The 24,592-nt window shown below is 34.1% G+C and overlaps 1 protein-coding gene and 1 pseudogene across 17 annotated transcripts in view; both read left to right on the forward strand.

Annotated features, from left to right (window-relative positions):
• The window catches only part of PTPRD (protein tyrosine phosphatase, receptor type D), a 468,668-nt gene that overhangs the window by 244,642 nt on the left and 199,434 nt on the right, over nt 1–24,592 (forward strand). The window lies entirely within an intron of this gene.
• On the forward strand, nt 19,427–19,545 carry LOC112485076 (annotated as a pseudogene).

Below are 24,592 nucleotides of genomic sequence, written 5' to 3' on the forward strand. Positions count from 1 at the left end.
TTTCTGATTTTAAGTTTGAGAAGCATTTTCTATATACTAGAAATGGCATCAGCATTTGTATGGCTGCATCTGAAGTATTAGATTTGTTAATGACATTCAAAAGTCGACGGGAGGCAACTATTATACTATTATTTTAGGTAGCTTCTGGAATTTAAAAGATTAATATTTACAGAAGCTTCCTAAAATATTAACATTTTTTTTGAATTCTTTGGAAAATAGAGCTTGTTACATATATGCTTCGAAAAGAAAATACTTGGGGGAAAACTCAGATTTATACGAGAAGTTTTCATTTGGCTTTTGACTCAAAAGTCATTAGAATTAGTGATTATAATCAGGTTAAAAATAATCTAGGTGTCTAATAGCAGTCTAGAAAAATCATATCTACCTGACATACATAGCCCTGACCTTTCTCTTCTGTTCAAACTGAGAATCAGTCGCGGGTCTTCTCTTCCTTGTGTTTTACCAAAGGTTAATAATCAGCCTTTCAAAACCACTTGGTTCAAAATCCATTTTTCCCCAGATGTCCCTAGCAGTCTAATTACCAATTTTTTCATAGGTGATTTAGGAGTGATAGAAATGTAAAATTCCAAAGAGATAAAGGCTAAGTCTTTGCTGTTGACAGATAATGTACAAGTTGCTGTCACATTGCTTTGAAGTCCCTGTTGGCAGGGAGGCATAGAGGCAGGGAGAAAGAGAGAGAGGAATCTTCCATCTTATTTATGAAATTCTTGGTCCCAGTTTAATACCTTTGAGATTTTCAGACCCAAGTAGGAAGTCCCCATGATGTTGATAAACTGTAAAATGATATTAACTGTAATTTAGGACCTCTGCAATGTACAGAACACTTGGATGTAAAAGATTTTGCTAATTAAACAAAAGCTTATTTGATGTTAAAATTAAGATTCAGTTGCAGTATTTTAAAACTAACATGTTCCTGTTTCTATTGTAATAGATTGCCTATAACTGTTATCCCCTCATATACCTTATAAGAATTCATAAAAAAGGTTAGCAATGAGTTTTCTTAGATTTCCATGAAATAAAGGTCTCATTTTAAATATGTAGTCACAGTGATGACTGCTCAATATCTTAGTCTTCAGAAATGATTAATTTAATCATTTGTTCATTTATTCAGTCACTCATTCAAAAATGCCATAGTATACTAGAAAGAATGCTGTGCTTAGAATCCAAACACTCATGCCTAAATCTTGATTCAATGAATAAATGTACGTAACTTAGCTTGTTCATCATATCTCATTTGTAGAAGAAGAAAGTTGCAATAAATATATCTATGATTTCTTCTAGCCTGAATATTCTGTGATTCATTCATTTGTTGATCAGGCATTCTGAATATGTACTGTGTACCAAACATATTGAACTAGGAATTTTTTATCCCAAAAAGCTCATAGTCCAATATAGATGATATCACATTAATATAAATATTTTTATTTATAAAAGGTTGAGCAACCACTATGGTACTGATACCTGGCAAGGTACTAGAAATATTGTAATAACTAAGGCAACATTGCTTTCCTCAAGGAACTCAGTTTAGTGGGAGACATTTTTTACCTAGATGATTATAACATCTTTAGTGAAGGAGATGTGCCTATGGTATTATGGAAGCACATGTGTGGGCACCTAACTCAGATGGTACTAGAGATGAGGATGAAGTCAGGGAGGTTTTTTTGTTTTGTTTTATTTTGTTGTTTTTTTGAGAAAGTGACTACCCAGCTGGGTCTTTAAAGAATATATCTGTATGAGGGGAGGGGATGGGGTTTTGGGCTAGTAATGATACTTGAGAGAGAAGGAATAGAATGAATAAAGAATAAGAGCAGTGTAGGCAAAACAAATTTATCATGAATTCATCATGAAACACATCTGCCTTGCTTCATGATTTTTTTCTAGTAGGTTGGCTTTTTTTTGAATCCATGTGAAACACTCTTGAAAAACTCATAAAATATTGTATCATTTAGAAAAGGGAGAAATTACAGCTGGGACAAATAGGAGACTTACTGAGGAAGGTAGTACTTAAAAAAGGTGGTTATATAGAATTTATATGAGGCAAGATGTAGGAAACATACTTTGAGAAAGAGAACTTCAGGTAGTGAGAATACCCAAGACAGCACCAAAAATTGAGATAGCCAGAACCATATACCCAAGGAGGTATTGAGTCTAGAGACTTTGAGAAGTACGATCTTAACATTTAGCCATTGGTGGTCCTTCTTTGGAATTTTCAACAGGAAGGGACTGGAACTATGTTTTATAATCACTTTCCCACTTAAAATTGATAGTTTCTAGGTAATTCACATTGCATTCAATTTCTTTTATTCCCCTTTTACTTGGCAAATGTATGCCGAGTATCTGCCATGTTTCAGGTTCTGTGCTAGGCACTGGGGATCCAAAGATGAATTGGACACCCCTTCCCCTCAAAGAGCTTCAGTTAGTGAGACTTATGGGTGATCTACTCAGACCTGTTCCATCAGATTTTGTCTTACTCACACATGAAGGTATAGCTATAATGAGCTCACCCTTAGGGAAAACCTGTGTCCTTCATTGAGCAGGTTTGCAGAGCGCCATCATCAAAATTGTAAGGTTTGATTATAAGCTTTTGATATGCTGTTTTTCTTATAGTCAAACAGAAAGATAAGGAACATGATTCTCAAACTTACTAGTCTGTTTTTTAAGAATGTGATTGAAGAAAACAAGGGAGGCTAGGCCCAGCTATTCCTACAGATTCCTAAATGGTGATTCTTTGGCTGACTTCCTTCTTGAAGTAGAAATACACCTACAGCCTAGAGCAAGCAATTCTCCCACATTTTCTGCTTTTCATATGTTTATAACAGTAGTTTTAAAAACTGCCCCTGCCAAAGAGGATGCATTTGTCTATAAATGAAACCTGCTGTATATATGCTTTACATTCAGTGTATTTCTTTTCAGAGGAGATATTTTCAATTTCTGTTCCACTGGTGATTTTATGCTATATCTAGCTTTCCTGGGAACCCTGGTTTATAACCTTCACATATATGATCTATCATCCTTCAAAACTAGTCCTAAGGTTCCTGACATCTCATAAAGTTCGTCTTGATTTTTTCTCTGTGTATAAACAACACTTGAACTAGGACTTTCTATTTCTGCAATGTACTATGATTTTAAAGAAGTATATTTTGTTAATACTATTAATAATAAAACGACAATGATTAACCTGCCCTAATGCTTTATGATACAATGTCAGAAACCAGGAAACCATGAAGATTAATTTGTCATAAAGCTGAAATATTTTAGGATGGGTTTAGCAGTATAAAATTAGATTGAATGAAAGAAACTAAATATTCTGTATTTTTTCTCTTTTCCTTTTGATGACTAAACAATTCGCTGTACTCTTCTTTATGGAATTTTTGTTAGGTCAAGCATGGTATTGCCAGTGTGTTATAAAAGAAAAAAAATTCATATTTTCTAGATGGTAGCAATATAGATTTAAAATATGAAGTGTCAAGGAGAGAAATATGTGAGAGGAAAGTGCTTCCTGGAACACTACCCATGCTTAGGAATTACATTTTAATTTCAAGTCTAATGCAATGTGCTGCACTTAATATTTGATGAGAGAATGAATCTCATCCTTTTTATGGGTAGTGAATTAATAGCTTATTACTTAAGCAACCAAGTGTGGTTCTCACAGAAAAACAGTGGCATAGGAAATTACTATTCTAGGAAATAGCCTCATGTTAAAATAGCAGTCGGGTGATCACAGAAAGGCTTATAACCTCAGGATACACATCTATGTGTGATGAGCTGTCATATCTGGCAGTGCAAGCTCCCAAGTGCTCCAATCCCAGCCCTTCCCTGACCCCTCCATGTTCATTTCACCATGCTTTCTTGTGCTCCAAGCCACTGTTTTTCCCTTAAAACTCAACTGACGGGGAACAGATCTCATTGCCACATTCTAATCTTTCCTTTTTATATTGGCTTTTTATTTCTGTCTTTGTAACTAGCTTCATAATTACTTTCATCTGAGGGCATTTTTCAGTGAAGAATCTATTATACTTTGAGAGACAAATTTTGCCAAAGGTTTTTATTTAACCAGTTGCTAAATTTTGTTAATCTCATGATTTTTCTGAAACAACACTCATACTATAACTAGAGAATGGGGAAGGTAAATGTTTAATTGGATAATATATATTTATATGGCTTAGATTGTTCAGATGTGTTTTTAAACATTTCTTCAGATTCTTCTCCCACTAAGCAAATACACAAACCAAGCAATCACACTTAACCACTCATTTAGATAATACAATTTTCCAGAGATTCCTGCCTTGTCAAGAACAATGTGACATGACTTGACTTTGACTGTGAATGTTAACTGTGAAAGAGGAGTCAGTTGGAATGCTTGGTTTTTACATGTGCGTGTGCATATATGTTTTTAATGGGATATAATTGATGTATAAATTACAAATATTTAAAACTGACATTTAGGTAAGTTTTGACACGTATACACCTGTGAAAACTTTAACACATTTATAATCCCTGCATCTTGGCCTGCCCCACCCTAGCTTAACCCCGAACACGCCCCAGACAGACATCAATCTGTCACTATAGGTTAGTTTTTATTTTCCTGAATTTTATATAAGTAGATTACATAACATGTACGCTTTTTACTTAGCTTACATGAAGCATGATCATTTCAGGATTCATTCATTTTGTCTATAATAATTATTCCTTTTTTTTAAAATTGCTGAATAGTATCCCATTGCAAGAATATATCAGTCTATCCATGCTCCTGTCATTTCAATAAGTGGTGCTAGGAGAGGTGACTATCCATATGCAAAAACAAAACAAACAAAAACAAAAACAAAAAAACAACCTTTGACCCATACCTCATAAAAGTTATAAAAATTAACTTATAAACCCAAATGTAAAAAAGTGTAAAACCATAAAACTTCTGAAGGAAAGCACTCGAAATTCTTTATGGTTCGGATTAGGAAGTATTTTTAGCTACCACCCCCAAACCACAATTCCTAAAAGAAAACATTAATCATGTGAATGTCATCAAAATTAAAAACTTCTCTTTAAAAGATATATTAAGAGAATGAAAAAAATCAAGCTCCAGACTTGGGAGAAAGTTTTTTTTAAAAATAGCCAAATTTGAAACTTACAGAAAAAGTTCAAGGAATAAGATAAATAATATCATTATGTAAACAATTTTAGGATGAAAATTTAGCTTAAGGTTTGGATAAACTAAGTAAATAGAAGAATGAGAATTGTTAGCCCAGATACTAAGTCCTCAGTACTTTTCACTGTTGAACTATTTTATCAGACCTGTAATTGATCGATGGCTATAGGAAATTCTATTATCAGTTAACCAAAAATGGGAAAATGAGGAGTTCTGTGCCACTAATGGGATGTATACCTCCATCTCAAATTTTCTCTTGCTTTAGATGTAGAAATTACATCTGTTTCCCCTCTATTAGCAATTATCTTTGGTATAGGTTATTATTCTCTGTTGGGTGGTTCAGTGGTAGGTTTTTCAGGAAACTGTGCTAACTTTTAAACTCTAGTAGCCTTACCTGCACTTTTCCAAAATGCACAGCTTTTAAAAAAATACAAATAAATAAGTTGTTTTGCTAAGCATCTCTCTTGGGCATTGGAAACATTCAGACCATTAAAAAATATCTATTTGAGCATTTTAACAACTGTCCTTACCGTTTACAACAGTGCCAACACTGCTTTCCGATCTTGTATTAAAAAAGGATAATACATATTTATATCGCTTAGTTTATTCAGACTTGGTAAAAATAATAAACTCTTGAAATTCGAGTTTGTGTATCACCATGACTATTACAGTATAAAAGGAAAGGAAACTTTTGCATCTTTATTGGCACTTAAGCAAAAGAGCCCTGGAACATTTGTTTATCATCTGAATCCTGTCAACAGTAAACTGAAAAGACACAAAAGACAGATCCGTTTACCAGTAGAGATCTCCTCAAGCTCTGGTTAACACTGTTTTGGAGAATATTTTATGCTCTTTTTACTGTCACAGCATGATAAGCAGTGGTTTCTGTAAGTGAGTCACTTATCTTACAGTCTTTGAAGGGTATTGTTTGTTTGATGGTTTGAAGGGAGGAGTAACTTCAGAATTATACTCATCCTTAGTATTGCTATATCATCTGACTACAGTTGAATGATTGAATGACTGTTTAACTTTTTTTCCAGTGATAAATAGACAGTCATCTATAGACACAGCTATTCAATTTAATTACATGTTGATTCCCCTTAATATAAAAGAGCCTCCATGGCACTGAAACAGTGTATATCTATAGATTTAATATTTATTATTTAACATATATGTTTAAAAATGATATTGGCACCTATCTATTTAAATTGTTCCTGTCTCAATCACCTAGTTTGTTTGTATACCCCATTTTGCATTTGGCCTTGTTATTAACAAAGTTTTAAACTTTGTTATATATAAATACTTGACTTAGATTTTAAAAATCCATCTCGTCTTTTTAAAGTTGGTTTATCGACATGTGGAGATTATAACTTGTTGAATTGAGAGATTACAAATCTGTTTCATCTGTAATACTTAAAAAGCTAAGTGATGACTATTTTTAAGGTTATGCAAATTAAGGCATGCTTAAAACGTAATCCTTTCTACATTAAAAAAAGAAGTAGCATCAGTTTGAATTTACATCTCCCTTGACATCCAGCTCTCTTGCTTGCTTACTTCAAATAGACTTTGCCTAAGAATTTATTAATAATATCAGTTGAAGATAGTAGGGATGAAATCAATGCATTATTCCTTTGCTGGAGTTACAGAAAAGTTGTCAATGAAGACTATTCTACAGACTTTTTATTTGCTCTAGGTAAGCAGAAACACCTTATGAAGCTCTACATTTGCATTAGAAATGTATTTTGAAAGGCAAAATGGTATCTTTTAAAGCTGACTTCTCATGGAGCTTGTAAGTTACAGCTCTGAGAGTTAAACCTATGGGCTCAAGCAGTCAACAGAAGTGTTAGTTTGAAATGTGATGGAGGAATTTCTATGCAAGTTAACTTCATAGCACATTCTTAGTGTTGCGAGTGAAACTTAGGCCTTGGATCTATTTCCAGCATGATTTATGTGCAGAAATGGCTTCTTGTTCTTGATAATTGGAATTTATTACATTGCCTTCATCATGGTGGCATATACAAAGATGGTATTTAAGGATAATAATTTGTTTTCTCTATTTAAATAAACATAAATCTAGTCTTTAAATAAGTTTTAAAAAGATAAACCATTTTATTAGATAAAATTTTATCGTGATACAATAGAAACATTTAAATGTTTTTCCTCATTATTTTTAAATTAGGGATTGTTTTACTTCAATGAGAACAAAAACAATTTGGCTTAAAACTAAGAAAAAAAGAAAAACTTAACTATTAGATTGTACATAACCCTATGCTTGTGATTCTGATTTTAAAAGTGGTTGTAATTCTCATGAATCTTATTACTAAATCACTAAATACCAGATCTTGAAGCTTTTCCTATTTAAATGTTTTTTAAAACCCCAAGCACTATGTTGTGGCCATCTGCATTTCATTTCAGTTCATCACTGCATGTAAGCAAAGTGGTGATTATAGATAAGAAAGTGTTACAAATCAAGTTTACCCTACTTTGGTAAAACTATTTTGAGTCCTCACACACTTCAAAGTGAATGGACAATGACAACAGCAAAAATAAAATAATAACACATTTTTGATTAGACAGCAGGTTTGTACAATAGCTCAAACCTGCTGATTTGCTGGATTCAAGGCTTCATCTGGCCTGTCATGAAAACTGAGTACCCTTCAGAGAGGTGAAAACCTGAACATAGTTTAGAAGGCTGTTTCTGGACTCTCCGTCAGAGAAGGCCTGGGGATGTACAGGCTATTTAAGCTCTTTGGGAAGTGCTTGATGGAGAACTTGAGGTTGGAAAGTGGTATGTCTTGGGGAGACTTGCATGCATGGATATCACCCCCTGAAAAAAAAAAAAGGAAGAGACTATGACTACTAGTTGAATATGAATCTCTAATAGAGAAATAGTAGAGGTGATTCAGCTCATGTTTATTTACCTTACAAGGCTGAATGAAAAACAAAAAGGAGAGAAAATATAGGGGATGAATTTAAGGCATTTTAAAATTGTCTACATTTGCTTAAGGAAATAGCTAATTACTTACCCAAGGAAAATGATGAGTATTCAACATTTAAAGTTCGAAACAGTCAAACTTCAGTAGGAAGAAGAGACCTGCTTTCTCCTTCCCTCTCTTTCTCCTTCTCACATTTTTAGCAATGTCTTAAGCACATTTCCATTACTTCGAAATTGGTACAAGAGACCAAAGATCACTTATTTATCGTGGCTGAAAAAAATAGATTAATTACACTGATTTTTTTGTTCAAGAATCAGACTTAATATCTATAAAGCGTTTCCTAACTTTAAAATGGTGGTGTAAAAGAAACAAAAAATCATATTAAATATTAGTAAGGAGATAAGTGATTTTTTTTCTAGCTTTATTGTCTACATATATGTGCATATACACTCAAAAATATATATATGTACATATATATATTTATTTATATATTTACAAATTTATTACAAAGCTTAATTTTTTAACTAGGAGGAAAATTAAGATTTTGCTTCTAATTTTTTTTTTAAGTAAAATGGGCTATACTAGGTAACATTTAGCATCTAATAACAAAACATGCCATTTATTGAGTTCTTGCTATATGTCAGGCACAGCACAAGTCTTAGGCACACTGTTCACCGCAATAAGTCCTTTCTCATGAGTAATGACCCTTCCTCCCCATGGCTCCTGAATAGCGTAACGGTAGAAACCTTCAGTGGATTCATGGTACACGAAAGGCTATTATTCGCCACAGAGGAAGTTGCCCTGTCCTTAGTTATTAACACAACCTAACTGCATTATTCTGTTCACTTTTCCCATCGTGCACCACTCCCTTCCTTTCACTGACTATCCTTTCCTAATAATCATCAGCTTCTACTTTAAGCTTTGCTGGTATAAAACAACCAATATATTTTCTTTAATAAGAGAATTTAAACATATATTCACATAGAAAAGGTCACCTTGAGACCTTTGGTTGGTCTATCTTTGTAATTCAATTGGTTGCTTACCTTTGTATGGTCAGTGACAGGCACAAGTTCATCTCTGTGACCTGTACCACTTTCAGTTTCCTTACCAATCCAAATGCTTTAATTTCAGGTTTCTCAAGCTTTGGACCATTATATATTTATACCTGTCAAAAATGAAGTCCTGCATTTTAAACCAGAAGCAGCACAGATAACTAAGTGCATAGTGAAAGTGACACCAAATATAGCAAACCCTTATATATGTGAAAGTGAGGTTCCTTGGAGAGGAAGGAAATGCATAATTATATTAATAATTAAATGCATAGTTTTCCAAATAGATATAAAGGAATATAAAATACACACATGTGTACATATAGACATAATTAGCATTTCTAGCTAATCTCTCTTTAATATAGTTTATTTTGGTGATCTGGAAATCCCTTTTAAATAGTCTGACTCATTTCTAAGGATTAAAAGCTTTTGATTGGCCACAGATAATTTTTTTTTTTTTTTGGTAAGTATATATCACACATTTAGCCACAGACTGTTAGAAAAACATTTACGGGTAAGTTTATTTTGGGTGTTTTACAACAGAATTTCCATTTTTGACCCAGAGTGAGTAAACAAACATGGCCTAACTTAGTTGACATATGTTCTACACGTAGTAAAGTTGAATGAAACTAAGAAACCAAACATATACACGCAAACCGCCTTTAATTTTTGTAGAGACTTTTATATACATTTTTAGCTTCCTTAGCGAGAGTTGTGTAAGAATGACAAGTCATAAGCAGGGTGAGAAAACTCAGAATTCTTGCCTTCTATTCTGCAAAACATTGAAACAGCCCAGATGTTTTCCCAAAGGGTAGCATGTGCTTTCCAGATCAGCCAAGACATCCTTTATATTTATCCGTCCCTGCTCCACATCAGAAATGGAGATGTCTTCTCAGATCTGCATCTGTCCTGTCCCATTTCTGTATTTCTACGCTACCCTGATGGTGGCAATGAAAAGTCTATGATGGACCTTGACCTGTGTCAGATAGAGCTTTTTCAATGTTCTTATTTGTTGCCCACTTTTCATCCATCTGCACTTTGTGCTCAAGTACTTTCTCTGCTTATGTAGAATTTCTCTCTAGAAAATGGATCAGCTATTGTTTCCTCTAACTTTCTTGACCACCTCACTATCCCTGTCTGAGCATTGAGAGCCGCATTCTAAATTGTGTCTGGAATAGAAATGAAATTCTACATTTGGGAGGTGTCCAAAGGAAGACGATCTGAAATCAGATGGCAGCAAGGCTATGATACTCTTGCCAGTCAAAGCCGGTGCTTCCCCTGAGAAATTTGGATTGAGGATTCCACATCAGATTCTCCAGGAGGAAACCCATGTGGATTAAAATGAAAATCTTTCTGAAAATAAACATAGTAACATCATCTACTTTAACCCTCAGCTTGCCAAAACTAAAGTATGAGTGATTACTAAGTAAGAGTTTTATTGCTTTTTTCCTTTGGGCCTTAAATTTTAGAGAACATCTTTATTTATTCTGGGAGTTTGATATGTAATACTAGAAAATAGAATTTTATATAGTAAGATTTAGCCAATAGGAAGGTACTATCTTAAAAGAACAATGATATCTGCATGTGTTTTTATGTGTAGTTATATATATATCCATTCAAGCAATTGAAGTTTTTAGTAGTTAAGTCATATACTCATAGGTGTGAAGAGATTTCAATATCAAGATAGTGGATTTTGATCTTGAGTCAACTTATTCTCCCCACAGCAAATCCTGTAAAAATGATTTAAAAATATAAATATAAATTATTTTAAATATATATGTTTATATATATGTAAAATATATTATGTGTTATAAGGTCTGTGGACTTAAATATGTTTCATATATATTTTTAGTACTTAATCTAACAGGTCATAGAAAACAAATATTTGTTAGACAATAAATGAATTTCTGTCCCAGGATTAGCTTTATTTTACAGCAGAACCTTTATAAGATTGTATCTCAGTGAATACCTCTTCATCTAAATCCAATCAGTTAGCCTGTCACTCTGTCCACACTTTAAGCTATTTAAGAATAGATGACACTATTGCTCTTTCCATGGCTTTTTTGTTACTCAAACCAAAGTCCCTGCTGCTTTTTCTAGACTGATCACAAACCTCTCTGATTACCACGCACATAGCAGTCGCCCAATTTAAGTACCTTGACTAAAGGTTTTTTGTGGCTGTATTTAGAAGGTGAACAAGAAATTTATTTTTCCCTGCTTTTAATTTTTCTATCTTTGAAAATGTTCTATATTAAATTTCTATGATATGAAAATTTAAGAAAATGATATTTGTACCCCATTTCCACCAACGCTAGTTTCTTCTCTGTTCTTTAAAACATAACTCAGGTATTCCTTGTTAATAAAGCTTTACTTTTGTAAACCTCTCCTTCTTGGTTGTAATCTGTGATCTTTTCCCCTCTTTTCCTTTCTTAGGAGCCCCTGCAGCCTCTTTCTTTTAGTGTATGTGTTCCGTCGTCTTAAGTGAGGGTTTTCGCTTAACTGAGAATTCTCAGGCTAACAATAAGGTCAGACCTTATTAAAACAGTCATGTAGCTTCTCTGTGCCTATTAATACATCATAAGAAAGGGGGATCTTACAGAGTTTTGTGGCTATTAAAAGGGGTCATACATTTTACAATGCGCAGCCTCGTACCTATCATAAAGGTATACACCTTCGTTCTCCTCTCCCATTTCTTTTCTAAATCTCTATCTTATATATCATGATACTCTCCTTGTAGGTGATACAGGGGTTTGCATAGAGTATATGTCTAGCAAATGACTGATGATTTGGATTGAGATAATTAATTTAGAATGTAAGTAATGCATTCCACCTCTTTAACCCTCCAGAAGAAAAGTTAAAGCAAAGTAAAATGCTGTTTTTGTGCCATACCAGGTGATTCAGGCCCACTGTTTTGATTGTTCCAAACTGTTCAAGGTTAGAGCGACTCTACACAGACTCCACACAGACTATTTTCTGCTTCCCTAGAGAGCTTGCTTGTAGTAGTATTTCTTCTTCTATTATTTCTGTAAAGAAACAGCTTAAGAAAAACTGTGTTATAGCATTTTTAAGTTGATCGAGGATCAGAGTTCAGATGATAACTGTGGAATGACATAATAAATCTTGTAAAGAAGGTCATTTGTGTTTTGCCCAATTCTCAGTTATAGAAAGATTAACATGGCAGCCATTCTAACAATTCTCAAAATTCTTGCTTCAGCTGGGCAGTTATTCTAGTCTGAGCCAGCTTGACTGATGACTACTGGCTCACTCATGCATCTGTGATCATGATAACTAGATAATGGTGGAATATGCTTATTCTCATATGTGGAATTTGACAGGCTGTCATCTCTGGTGAACAGAGACAATTGGGCCACATGTCTCTGGAAGTCTTTTTCACACAGTGGTCATTGCAAAGTACACAAGAGCAGCCTCAGTGCTCAATAACATAATATCTTTTTCTATCACATTAATGCCCCACCGTGTAATTTACAATTAAGAATTTATAGCCATTTTCAGTCTACCACAGAGGGCAGAGGGAGAGCTAACTATTTTCATGTTTGACTGGCTCTTGCCTCCAACGTGGTTCATGACTTTCAAAGAGGATAGTCTTACATATTTAGTCTCTGTCATTGTGCATGCTGCCCAATGCTGTCTCTAGTTGGGATTCCTGTGGCTTAGCTCTTCCTTTATCATCATGACTCTTCTCATGAAGCTGCAAAAACTTCTCTGGACCCCATCTCTGACATCAAAGAAAGTAAAGTAGGTTGGTGGGACGCCTCCATCTGCTTTCCACGCACTTCAGTGAGATTTGTTTTTCCCAGCACTCTGGGAGAAAAGTGGTTACCAAACCCCAGGAACACAAGTCATGTTCTCTCAAAAACCTCAGCCTGATTAGTGTGGACAGAAGAAGAGCAACCTGCTACCACTCATCCCTTTTGAGTAGATACTCCAAACTATGCCATAATTCTTCCTGAGAGAAAGAATCCTGCTCTTGCCAAGTATCAGTTGACTTTCTTTTCACACCCTGTCATTTAGAAATTGGGGATTAGCCCAATTTATTGAATTTGAGGGTTCTAGGTTGTGATGATCAGTAATAAATCAGTTCTGTCACCTCTTAGGAGCCCAGCAAGGAGATATCTGTTGCTATCACTTGGCAGTCTAGGTCATCGATTGCTTCCTTTAAAAAAGTAGTGGGTTAGGGGTAAGGTATTACCACTAGTCCTCAACTTAGGTCTCAGCTACTATTGAAATACAATTAGCAAAGTTTACCCAAATCCTAAAATGCATTATTACATATATACTTCTTTGCTAAGTTCAATACATGGTCTTTCTTTATTTGGAACAGGCTGGCTGGAACCCATTTCTAGTTTGAGCTATTCCAGGGCTTTATTCTGCTGATTGCGTATCACTGAAATCTGTGCATGTTTATTCCAGGCAAAGAGTTGTTGCATTGAGTGGCACTCAAAGTCAGCTTTTAAGGGGTCTCCATTATGTTTGGAAAATTGAATATTCATACCTATAAATTCTGTAGACATGTTAGCGATTTCCAGGGAAAGCCAGTTAATTTTCCTTCACAGTGAAGTGATTGAAAATGATCACATCATCTCCCACACAGGTTGGGATCTGAAGCTATTTATAGTGACTGGTTCTTCAAGCTGTTAAATCTGTTAGTCTTGCACCCTTGTTAATCTTTTAGGAGTCATTAATCTTCATGGGTTTTTTGTTTTGTTTTGTTTTTGTTTGTTTGTTTTTCAAAGAAAGGAATGGAGTAAAAAAGAACAATGTGCCATATACTCTCTTACCTATAATAATTTTATTGTTGAAAACAACAAATTGATGAGATATATGGAATATAGAGATGGAATTAAATGGGTTTAGATGATAAAAACTCTCATATTGAATGTCACTTGATGGAGAACAATCATACAAAGCAGAAATTTTCTTAAGTGGCTTCTAGAATTTGAAAAAGGTTCATAAGAAAATATTTTTTTTTCCATGAATCATAAGGCCCAACGCCTACAGAAGAAAAGATCACTTAAGAGATTACCAATCATTAGAAAATGTACCTTTTGGAATAATAAGGAAAGAAAGAGAAAATGCTCCAAGGGAATGAGATCTCTGTTGGGCAAGTTCTAGTCTTATTGATTATGCTTTTATAAGAACTTTGCCATCCAGTTATCAAAGATATGCTAGAAATGATGTTTATCCATCATTACACTCAAGGCAAAATTGGTATTTGCTATTGATTGTGTGAATAATGGTTATGGCAGCTATAGAATAACCTTACCCTCAACGGCAGGCCTTGGAAGCAATATTCTTTTTATACTCTGCTCTGGTGCTGCTGTTTTCTTAATTCTCAAGTTTAAATGGCTTGATTCATGGATGAATTGGCAGAACATTTGAACACTAGATCTGAATGTCTTGGGTGTTCTTGTCAGGAATGCTCAAAGTCACCTCTTTAGACCATGGTAGCCAGTATGTCCTTCAGGAAATCTTACAGCTGGGTTTTTATACCATAAATTATATAAGAAACCTATCCCAGGTTTTCTCTTTGATAGAGATTTCACTTTAGTTAAGTGACTGAAAAATATAGTGTCTTCTTAAATGAGGTACTGTTTTACCACAAATTGTATTGGAGACTATGTATTCATGTAAACACATATACATGTGTGTCAGAATGGGTGCGTTGTCAAGTAGGTTTTTAACAAAATGAAATGTTAGTCAGACTTAAAATACATATTTGAGAGCCACTAGTTATTAATATAGAATTTAGAATATATTTTTGATTTTGCTTTTTGCCTGATACAAAGTGATAGAAGTAGTGGTAAATATTTACTATATGACACATCTACCTTTGAGCACCATACATGCATGAAATCATTTAATACAACACTTCAAATATGGGAGGTACCATATGCATATAAAATACATGTGCTAACATTGGAGACTTGAACATGTGTATTGGAATATAGGCCTCATATTGAAAATACTAGAGCAATATACAAGCCTATAGAACATGAGGAATACATTTTTGTGTACAGAGTACTTTTTTTTTTATTATATAAGAAACCTATCCCAGGTTTTCTCTTTGATAGAGATTTCACTTTAGTTAAGTGACTGAAAAATATAGTGTCTTCTTAAATGAGGTACTGTTTTACCACAAATTGTATTGGAGACTATGTATTCATGTAAACACATATACGTGTGTGTCAGAATGGGTGCGTTGTCAAGTAGGTTTTTAACAAATGAAATGTTAGTCAGACTTAAAATACATATTTGAGAGCCACTAGTTATTAATATAGAATTTAGAATATATTTTTGATTTTGCTTTTTGCCTGATACAAAGTGGTAGAAGTAGTGGTAAATATTTACTATGTGACACATCTACCTTTGAGCACCATACATGCATTAAATCATTTAATACAACACTTCAAATATGGGAGGTACCATATGCATATAAAATACATGTGCTAACATTGGAGACTTGAACATGTGTATTGGAATATAGGCCTCATATTGAAAATACTAGAGCAATATACAAGCCTATAGAACATGAGGAATACATTTTTGTGTACAGAGTACTTTTTTTTTTAGCAGTGTAGATTGGGCTTTCAATTTGTCAAATTCCTGAAGCTACAATAAAAAGTGGAGAGGACATCTGTTCCCTTCAACTATGAATAATTTCCTATTATGGTTTTTGCTTTGAGCTTGGTTCTGTTTAAGTTCATCAGTGGTGTTTGTATTAGTCTTACACTCCTAATTTAACTTGACTGGCCCTTTTTAATCTTTCAGATACTTCACTGGGATTAGTATGGGAATGGAGATCTGAATATAGATACATTAAATGAAAGTGTTTGAAACATTGGCACCTTCTTTGCATGATTACATGGCTTGAAGCAAGAGATAAGAATAGCATCCTTCTTTTGGAATCATTAAAAAAAAAAACAGTTGGCTTGATATCCTAAGTTAACATTAGAGTTATTTTGTTTTCTGGCTAATTTACAACTTTAATAATTTTATACTGCCTATTTAAATAATTTCCTTTTTGGTTTATTTTTTCATTTATTTTGTTTTACATCATCTCCTCAAACTGTGTATTGTGTTCTCATATGTCTCTTCTTACAAGACAGATATTCACACATTTTTATCTATGTTTAAAGTCTACAACACTTAAAATATAATTACTCATCGAATGTTGTTTAATAGGAATAAGCATAGATGTAACTCTATGAAAAACAATACTTGGAGCATGTCAACAGTTTGCTTTATTTACAGACAAAGTAAAAGTATTCCATGTGATATAATTAGTAAATAAACAACAAATTAAAGTTTCTAAAGGAAATTATTTCATCGTGCTAAACCCCTTAAATGCGATTATTTGATACTCTTCTCACTAAATTCTTCCCTGGCTGATCTCATTCATCTACGTGATTCCTACTATCACTTTCACATGAATGACACTCAAACTGTGTTTCAGATCTTGAGTTCCCACCATGTCTTCCTGTATCTCTCTTAGGTAACAACATCCAGCCCTGCCTATCCACCACTATTCACCAAAGAGCTAGAAGACTGGAAACTTGACACTTACTTTTATCACAGTTGCTTCCCCTTAAATAAAATGAACACTCCTAAATCTTTGGAACATTTCTCCCATATGTATCTAACTCATCTCTTCCATTCTCTTCCCAGGAATTATATCCAAATACAGACGTCATCATCTTACGTTAAAACGAATACAGCAACCTAACTGATCTTGCTCTGCAGCCCCCGCCACTAAACTCCTTTGACAAAGACTGTGTTTTAGAACATTACCAATTTCCTCTTACTTTCTTAATTCAAAAATATCTAGCTCCATATGTCCTACCAAATAAACCCTACAACCCTTCTGGATCCTCACAGTCGGACCCATGTTGAACATCTCTGCATCAAGCTTCAACATACTTTCCCACACTGTCTTCCTAACCCCATCACCAAGCAAAAGTACCCAACCAGCATCCACACTCCACACTAAATATACCATGAATACCTCTGCATTTGACCATGTACCTTGAGTGTCCCTAACACATTCCTATCAGAATTATTTTCATGTTTCTGGCTTCCCTGACCTCTAGCAAAATTTATTACCCACCCCTTTGTGCTTTATTAGTAGCAGGATTCTTTCACATATTTACTTCTGTTCACATGCATGTTTCCACCATTTCCCTCAAGACTTTTGAGGGAAGTTGTTGGTGCCTTCAAGTGCTAAATGTAGAAAGTCTGAGAGTTGTTTAACAAATGTTAAATTGAATAAATAGTACTGCTATTTGATGTTAACTGTGAATATAATTTTCTGCAAGTAATATGAGAATGTGCTCTATACAAACATAAACATGATTGCATTATATATCTTTAGGAGATACATTCATTTAATTTTATAATGGACTGAATATCTTAATTAAAGTGATTTACCTGAAATAGAACTAAAACACTTAAGTCACTGTCTTTTCACACCTCTCTCCATCCCTACTTTATTTCTTCCTTCATGTCAGTGTTCACCAAATCAAAGTTTTTATGCCATATTCTTTTGGAAGCTTAATTTAATGAGTTTGGTTTTGTTTTATCGTTACTGAAAGTAACTTTAACATTTCTCATAGACTGTTGCAGGCAATGTGGATTGATTTGTTTGTATGTCTGTTGGCATCTTGGAGATCATCCATTTTGTCCATTATATATATTTAAAAGGTCTGATTTACAATATTTATACATTGTGTCTATTAAAACTTTGCTTCAAAGCGCTATAAAATTAATTTGCAAGGGAATGTTAACTATGATGCAATAAAATGTTACGATGGTAGAACAAGAAAGCATTGCAGTAAGATAGCTAATGTTAGGAGTGAAGGTGGAACAGATGCCATGGACTTTTTATGCTTTTGCTGAAAGTAGACCACAGTTTTAGCTCTAAATCTCCTAACAGCTCTGGAAATGAAAAAGAGTAAACCTGTGACACAGATGCTCAATGTCCATAAAATAAAAACAAATCAGTTCTTCAGAAAAATATAACTATCCCTGAGACTGAAACCAGGGAGAATATATTTCTCCCATAGTCCTTCAGAATGAGGACATGTTGGAAAGAACATTCTCTGCATCATATGCATGTTTAACTCTCTTCAACTACATAGGGCATTTGTTTATTAAAGTCCCTCAGTGTAACCTGGGAAATTATTCCACAGGACAATTTAGTAAATCTTATTTTCCGATAAACAAGAGAACATTTCTAATCCTCTAGCTAATCAAAGGATCATTTTTATATTATGTGGAAGAATGGATGAAGTTGCATTATATCAGCCAATTATCCATAATTTTTGCTTTTCTGGCCAAGTTGTGATCAGTTTTGTCCATCAGTTTGAGGTTGGGATCCTGCTACGTACAGATTAAAGCAAACCTGTGTAGTTGGTTAAGTGGAGTTTCAGATTTTAAAATGGTCTGTGTTAAGGCCAGGTTTGTACATCTTCTTAAACTATAGAAGGTATCAATACATGCTTGGATAGGCCAGTTACCCTCTACATTGAAGTGGACAAAGGAAGCATACACAATTTCAGCTCGAGTATGTATTAAGTATATTGGATCTCTTCTTAAACAAGATTAGTAGGAAATTAAGGAACTACCAATCTATGCCATAAAGTATAAATATAATAATTTGAACTTGAATAACTATTAAGAAATTATAAGCAGGTATCCATTTCATTCATTTAAAACAAAGGCTCCTGTAAAATTCCCTTTGAACATTTAACTGTGATTAATCAGTTGCAATATATGAACTTTGGTAACTAAATGAGGTAATGTCTGTGTAGACTCAGTCACTGGAAACAGTTAAATACTTCAGAATATCTATCAGAAAGTGTGACTTTGACTTTAGTTGATCTGTGTAGCCATTTTTTTTCTGAAAATCACTGTGCTTTTATAATAGATCAAATCTATTATAGTTGACTCTGTTCTAGAGTCCAGAATCATATTTTATCAGAAAAACATAGTTCCCTTCAGAATTATCTCATGTTCTACAATTCATAAATAATTTTCATGAGAAATTTTCCATTTAAGATCTGCCTTTTGAAGAATAACCCATAAGGAAACAGTTCTAATTAACACAGTAGGGATTCTGGAGTTCAAGTACCTCTGATGAACTCTGCCATGAGTTAAATAGAATAACTAAAAGTCAAATGATTAGAAACATGTCACCATATGTCTGAACAAACAGTAGGCTTTTTTACCAGGGGCAGAATATAAGTATTAAGATAAACATTGTCTACAGCCATGCTACCCTGAACAAGCCCGATCTTGTCTGATCTCAGAAGCTAAGCAGGGTCAGGTCTGGTTAGTACTTGGATGGGAGACCACCTAGGAACACCAGGTGCTATAGTTGTAAAAAATTAAAAAAATAATAAAAAGAGATTGCAAGCTGACAAGATCCTTGCAATCTGTGAGGTCAACCAAGAGTTGCCTCACCTAAAAAAAAAAAAAAAAAAGACAAACATTGTTCTCCCTGCCACGAAATAGAATCAAAATATAAAGAAATTATATCTGGGAGTGAGAAAGAGGTGAGGGTTGGCCAACTTAGTCTTAAATCTTCTGATGATTATTTTCTCATGCCTAAAGATAGAAACATTTAAAAACTATTATTATATGTGCTAGAATGTTCTTAAATCTCTATCATACTAAAATCCACGAGAAAAACATATCTCAGAAAGTTTTGTTTGTTTGTTATTCGCCATGTTTCAGGAAAGTAGCTTGGGCTTCGTGAGGAGGGTATATACATAAGCATCACCTGAAATTTACCGAAAAAAAAAAAAAAAAGATTGGCTTTATTGTGTGACTCGTCTATCATCAAAGGAGCAGATCTGTTAGGATTCGAACAGCTAAATTCATATGCATGCGATAGGTTGTCTACAGGCTTTCAACTTCAAGTCACCAGCACTGGAGAGGGGGAGTGGGATTATAATAGGAAAAAATAAATCAAAAATGTCTTTTTTTCACTGGGTAAACAATCTTGATTGTTTATGTTCCTCTGAATTAATTCCTGAAACACTGTAAAATTTGCCCATTTGATTTTAATTTGCACATGAAAATTGTCAGGTGTATTTCACAAAGCTGTATTGCATATTATTTTGTCTTTATAATAATAAATAGCATGAGTCGTTTTAGGGATCAGTGGCTGAAATACATGTTCTCACTTCCTTTAGTGAATGTATACACTTTATTTACTCAGCAGCCTCATAGTCATGATCACTGAGCAATTGAAGGAGCATCAATCTTGCAGTAAATGTAGAAACTATCCGCTTGTGCTGTGGGGAAGAACAGTGGGATATGTTGGCTTTCTATGCCAGTGAATTCAAGGCTGAGATAACGTTTTCACTTGTCAAGTTGCTGTCACTTTGTTAAGAATTAGAAATTGTATGTTTCCTAAATTTATAACAATATGTCAGTCTATTGCAACCAAATGAAAATGAACAACTCTGGATTGTTGTCAGTATGTAAGAAAAAAAGTTTATTGTTTTGCTACCGAATATCCTGTCATTGGAAACCTGTATCTATTTAATTGGCATGTAGCATATTAAAATGTAACAGCCATAAATTATGTTTAAATGGATTCTTAATGGCATGTCTTCATAGGAGTACAACTCAGATTATTTTCCCTTTTATTCAGGAGGCCATTGACTATGATACTTTGATATGTAGTAAATTTCTCCTCTGGCTAAAGGGGAACTGCTCTTTCTCGTCTGTGCTCAGATTGCAGGAATTGAGCTGTTGTTGGGGAAAATAGATGCAAATCTATGGATATCTCTATCTCATTCTAGACTTATGCCCAAGAACTCCTGGTACATTCCTAGTGAGAGTGCTGAGCTCATGTGTATGTAGGCAGAGACGACTCTTTCTTGCATTCACCCTGAGATGAAACACACAAGGAAGCAAGTGGCTTAATATTCAGACCCTTCTACCAGTTCCTGAAGGTGAAGGTTGTCAATATTTACTTGGCAGATAGTTACTTTGTACTTGGTACTGTGTTCCACTCTGGGGCAGCTACACTGGTGAGGCAAAGATAGAGTCCAGCCTTCAGGGGCGCCTGCAATCTGTTACATAGGTGCCTCAAATGTATGACATTTATCCCTAGGGGAGAACATGACTGGAAATATATTACGCAAATCTATCATGTATTTTTAGAAAACCATCCCTAATAATTCTCCTTTGTTCACTATCCACAGAAAACCACCAAGTCCTTTAAAATTGACCTTCAAGTTATTCTCAACTCTTACGATGTATACATATATCAAGTCACCGTGATATACACTTTAAATATCTTTGGTCATTTATACCTCAGTAAAGCTGAAATTTTAAAAACTATTCTTGACTCTATCCACTTCTGCCCCTCTCTGCCACCACTTGCCTGGTGGGAGTCTACCCCTATCTGTACTGGACTGTCACAGTCGCCTCCTAAATGGGCTCCTTATGTCCCTTTCATTTTGCCCTTCCCCAGTATATTTTCCACACTATAGTTTAAAAGGTTGTTTTCCAAAATGGAACTTTGACGATAAGCAACATACTCTCCTAATATACACATCTGTAAGCATTCATTTAAGTACCCATACACTTACATCTACCTTTATTACTTTACTTTCTGGTTGCTTTCAGGGAAAAGACCACATGCTTTATGTAATCTCCTCAGAATTTGCCTGAAATCTTTTTTCTAATTTGCCAAATTTAATCTACTATTAAAGTCAAGCCTGTAGAATTTTGTATTTGGAGATTCGATATCTCTTTTAGCAACAACGAATACTTCATTCATGTTATTTTGGTGCTGATTCGGCCCTTTTTTGGTAGTTTTTCTTCTACCTGGTTATTTTCTAGATATCTTACTTCCTGTGGAGTAGCATGTTTAATATTTTTACACTTGGTCTTAGCCAAAAGGCTAAAAAAAAGCGATATTTTTGATATATTAAAACGTACTGAATAAATTTCTACTTTATGTTAGCATTTAAATATAACATTGTTTTACTGAGTAAGCTTATGATGAAAGATAATTCAAAATTTAAAAAAGAAACAAATCATAGTTATGTTTCTTTTGGGTAGTTTGATAAATTGACAGTTGTGACTCCAAAAACTTTAAGAAAAAGTCTCATACACTGACAAATATAAACTGGTTCCATTTGGTAATACTTTGGTGTTAAATTCAGGTGCACTTTTGCCATATAAATGGAAAATTATTTGTATTTTGGGGGAAATTTACCTCCATAGATAATGCATTTTTGAAATATAACTTACGTTTAGAGGTCTTATTCATGTGCTCTTGTGGTTTTCATTCTTTACAGTGAAACAATTTATATATGGTATTTGCTGTTTTCAGATTTGATCTTTTTTATTTTCCGAGATACCCCCGAAGAAAACCGTCATTACTTCTGTTTTCAGAATTTATCTTTTCCCTTCAAGTAAAACAGATACCTACCACAGCTTGCCTTTAAAACTATCAGAAATGCTACTGAATGGAGTAAAATAGTGTAATGTTCTCTTAAAAAAATTATTTAGCCATATCCAAATCACTTTATTTTTGTGCTTGCCCCTCTTGCTCCCACTCCCATAAATTATTAAATATCACAGGATAACAAGCATTTTTCTTTATTGTGTTCTAGTTCTAAGGAGAAACTGTGAAGAGCTGGGCAGGGGGGAGGGGGGAAAGGTAGATTTCTCCTGAGAAATTTCAAAAGCCTGATTTAGAAAATAATACTTAGATTTCTGAAATTATTCTGGGTTTTAAGTCAAGTTGATGATGTTTGGAAGGAAGCTCATCAAAAAGTTCATCTTCTAAAACTTTCTCAGGTGCTTGGAGAGACAATTAATAAAAGGTCTACCCATTTTATGTTTTCACTTCTCTGAACAAAAGTCATAAACGTGAAATTGTTTTTAGGGTATTGACTTCTTTTAATGAGCCCAAGCCTTGCCCATTAATTATTGCCCAATTTTGTTCATTGTTCAGATTGGTAATTAAATGTTTGTAAGTCTTAATTTTATAGGAATTTGTATATTTCCAAATCTAACAGTTTTTTGGTATTATCATCATTGGTATAAAATCAAAAACAGTTGAAATGTCATTTAATTAGTCTTGATGTTCAAGAGGGCCTCAAATAAAGTATATTTCGGGTACTATTTTTTAGAATTGAGACAGAAATACCCGAGAACATCTAGCTATCCGAAAGCTTTGGACATAATTCTTGTACACATGAGATGTCAATAAGATAATCTAAAGATGTGTAAAATTTCATCTATGTTAATATAAAATAATTTACTTACATACTCTTTTAAATTTTGAAACAAGTCCAATCTTACAAAGAACTTACTTATTTTTTCCGAACTATTTGAGTATAAATTGATCACAAGATATCTGTCACCCTCAAATACCTATATTTCCTTCAAACGAGAACATTTTCTTACCTACGTATAATAACAACCATTAAAATTGAGAAGTAAATATTAATGCATCATAATCAGGTAATCCTCAGACCTCGTTCACCTCAGACTGCAGTTCAACAGGTATCTTCTTTGGTTTTCATCACTTATCTCTATTCAAGTTTCTCTAATTGTCCTCAAAGGTTCCAGTTCAGACTTAGACTTTGCCCTTAATTGTCAACCTGGTGGGTCCTTAGTCTTTGACATTCACGATCTTGATAGTTTTGAGTATAACAAGCCTGCTATTTCATAAAATTGTTCTTATTTTGGATTTTGCTAATGCTTACTCATAATGCTGTTGAGATTATGAATGTTTGGCAATAACATCGTCTTAGTCTGTTTGGGCCGCCATAACAAAATAGCATAGACAGGGTGGCTTATTAGCAACAAAAATTGATTTCTCAAAGTCCAAGATCAAGGCACAGGCACTTTTGGTGTCTGATGAAGGCCTGATTCCTGGTTCATAGAGGGCCTTCTTTTTTATGTGTCCTCACATGGAAGGGGCAAGGAATTTCTTTGGGGCCTCTTTCATAAGGATGTTAATCTCATTCATAAGGACTCTACCCTAGTGACCTAACCACCTTCCAAAGGCCTCACCTTCAACACCATCACAATGGGTCTTAGAATTCATCATATAAATTTAGGGGATCGGGGTGGTATACAAACATTTAGTCTGCAGCAAATATCATGGAAGTAATGCTGAGTTTTCTCAACACATGATTCTTATTTGTTTCATTATGGATGTTGTTAACTTTGATATCTTGAACAGGGTTGTTTCTGTGAGCCTTCTCCAGTATAGTTACTCTTTCAGTTGTTTAATAAATTCATGTGAGGAGTTACTTTGAGACTATGAAAATACATCATTCCTTCTGAAATTTTTCAATCTCTTGTATCACTATGAGCTCATGTCTTTTTATTTTATTCAATGTGTATAATTCGTGTGTGTATATATATGTGTGTGTGTATATATATAT

The sequence above is a fragment of the Pteropus alecto genome, unplaced genomic scaffold (genome assembly GCF_000325575.1).
Source record: "Pteropus alecto unplaced genomic scaffold, ASM32557v1 scaffold95, whole genome shotgun sequence".
Classification (NCBI taxonomy): domain Eukaryota; kingdom Metazoa; phylum Chordata; class Mammalia; order Chiroptera; family Pteropodidae; genus Pteropus; species Pteropus alecto.